The following is a 3,473-nucleotide window of genomic DNA, read 5'->3' as shown; positions in this document are numbered from 1 at the left end:
AATGAACATAATTTACAAAAATAATATTTGAGCTTTCAAAAATTGACTCGGTTGCCCGTAGGCCTTCCAAACACCATAACACTCGGGAGCAAAAACATCGGGGAAAAGTTCGGTCGAAAACGAGTCCGCGACGCGCGGACTCGCGATTGCCCACAGCAGCGGACGCACGGCGGACGCGTGCGTCCGAGCCGCGTCCGCTGGTTCGGCATTTGTCGCCGAAATCTGGACGCCACGGACGCGCAGCGGATGCGCGTCCGTGGTTGCGTCCGGCCTTTCGGCCATGACGCCGAAGCCTTCTTCCGCGGTGGACGCGCGGTGGACGCGCGTCCACTGCCGCGTCCATCCGATTCTGCCCACTTCGGGCCGCGAGAACGGGGTTGTAACGTCCCGATTTTCCACCATTTTCACAAGCATAAGCCTATATGGACATAAACACAACATATACATGCATAAAGTAACTATGAACATGCATATAAAAATTACCAAAAATCCAAAGTGTAGTTTCTTGAGCTAACTTGTAGATCCATAAACTTAACACGTAATGTTTAAATAAAAATCCTAGTCCCATAATTTACTAGCATTTGAACACCTTCAAGTGACTAAACCAATTTAAGGGATTCCTTACCTCCCAAGTAGATTTTTAAGACCGTAGAAAGATGGTGACCTTCTCCTCCAAAATTTTCACCGAAGATCCTAAACAAAATCACCATAATAACAACATTTTCATGAACCCTTAGCTTAAACTTAAGTTCTAGGAAGGATTCTAGCCATATTAACCGAATAAAACCAAAGTTTTACCTATTATGGAAGCACTTGTATTGAAGAAAAGCTATGGAGTTCTTGGATCTCAAAGAGAAGATGATATTTTTTTCCTTCTCTTTTTCCTTCTCCATTTTCGAAAAATGAGTGTGGGAGAGATGAGGAAGACTTGGAGTGTAAACATGGCTTAACTTATCCCATACTCTTCCCATTTAATTAATTATTTATTACCATGTGGTAAATAATGATGCCACTTGTCACAACCCCATGGTGTGCCTTGTAGAATAAGGCTCCTTTGCCAGTTAGGGAGTAAATCAGATAAAAGTTCGGAGGATTATAACTTAATTCGGGAAAATTCTAACACCAAAATTATTCTAAAAATAATCCCGTCATTAACCACGAAAATCGGGAATTCTCTGGTATCTCGCGAAATACAGGTACGAAGGTTCGTAATAAACTTCACTCTTACAGTTCGTCTAATTTCCATTGAACTGAGTAGGGAGTTCACGTTTAATCGTATCATGCTTAATAATCCATTTCCTAGGGAAATTCGAACTGTATATACGTCCTTAAAATTTTTTTTCGGTTCATGACCGGTACGTAGATCACAGCTTATTAATAACTAGTCGCACTTGTAAAAATCCTTCTGAAGTACCGAGAGATCATCTCATAAATATTATAGCCTAAAAAGAAATATTTTTCGAACCCTAAACTTATCGGAATATACGGGGGGTTACAGTCTTCCCCCCTTAAAATAGTTTCGTCCCCGAAACTTCCTTCTTGTTATCCATGGATTCAAAGTAGATCATCACTTAATTCTTATCTCCAAAATTATCAGGTTAGGCTGTAATACTTTCTTATTTCCAACATTTCATACCCTAAGCTTCCCAAGGTTCGAATAGCTTTTGATATTACTTTGGGGCACATAAATTTCCACATAATAAATTTCAACCCCTTAACATGGCATTTTAAATCTCAACAATATAACTCACCTTTAATCCATTGGAAGTATATCTTGAGGAAATCATACACAGTCAAATATGTATAAAAATGCATACCAAAAATATCTATAAAATTCCCAGGAGATAAGGTCATGGCCTATTTCATAATCCAAAATCGTTCAACAACTATTTTCTCAAGATTCAACATATACAATCTTTATATCAATATTTCCATATAACAATTTTCTCAATACATATCATAATAATATCTTTATCTTAACTTTTCCATATAACAATTTCCTCAATATATATCATAATATCATCACTACTCAAAATTCCTTTAAACCAAAACTTATTCACCAATAGAGAGATTTCCAACTCTCAAAATAAATACCAAAGGAATAACTCCAATATCTCAAAATAATTATCAAAGAGATAATTCCAATATCTCAAAATAAATACCAAAGAGATAATCTCCATCTCTCAAAATAACCACCAAATAGAGAGTACCCAAACTCTCACAATAACCACCAAAGATAATTCTTCAAATAATTGATTAAACTTTTCATATACCCAAAAATAGGTATTATATAAAATATCAAGGAGGAATGGATCCAAATGGAAAGTTTCAACTTCCAAACCAATACCGAACCAACCGGACGAATCCACGAACCGGTGGCCAAAACCAAATCAAAATCAAATCCAAACCAACCAGACGATTCCATGAACCGGTGGTCAAAACCAAATAGAGAGATCTCAACTCTCATCATCATAATCNAGGAGGAATGGATCCAAATGGAAAGTTTCAACTTCCAAACCAATACCGAACCAACCGGACGAATCCACGAACCGGTGGCCAAAACCAAATCAAAATCAAATCCAAACCAACCAGACGATTCCATGAACCGGTGGTCAAAACCAAATAGAGAGATCTCAACTCTCATCATCATAATCATAATCATAATAATAATAGTCATAAATGATAGTTCAAAACCTCCAAGTATCACCACTCTTCGGGACAAAATATATAAATAACCATGTCCTTCAAAATATCATATCTTGCATCCATAACTCAAAATTACTTATTCAATGTCATATCTTATGTCTATAACCTTCATATTCATAATATTCACATACCAATATTTTCCCTTTCAGAATCCAGATGCCAATAATTTCACCACCAAGTCTCTTCAACATCATAATCTCATTACTTACCATAATCTCTATAAATCTAATAATTTCACTAACAATCACAAGAACAAACAATATGTATTCTCATCAAATAATTTCATAAGACGTGTACTCACATTTTCACAAAATCATTTAAACATAAAGACAAAGGCGTGTATATCCCAAAATTAGCATAAGCTAAGTAAGTTTCATTTCACCCCGTAAAATATGGGCTTGGGTTTTATGGTTTTCAACAATCATATTCTTTCCAAAATCGCATATATATATATATATATATATATATATATATATATATATATATATATATATATATATATATATATCATTTGTCTCATAATCTTCATAAAATATTTTTCCAAAATACATGTGGAGATATCATTTTCCAAAATAACATATTTGTCAAGGAAGATATTTAAGACAATCAAGATTGAGTCGTTTAGTGGATCAAAATATGAAATGCATTTTGTGAAAGTATTGCTCTCAAAATCCCCTGCACTAGAGAAAATTATTATCCAAGAAGGTGCAAATATTGATGCTACTATAGCTCTCAAAATTTTAAGAGAGTTGTTGAGTTTCCCTCGT

This window comes from Ipomoea triloba, chromosome 7 (assembly GCF_003576645.1).
Source record: "Ipomoea triloba cultivar NCNSP0323 chromosome 7, ASM357664v1".
Lineage (NCBI taxonomy): Eukaryota > Viridiplantae > Streptophyta > Magnoliopsida > Solanales > Convolvulaceae > Ipomoea > Ipomoea triloba.
Note: the sequence above shows the minus strand (reverse complement) of the source record.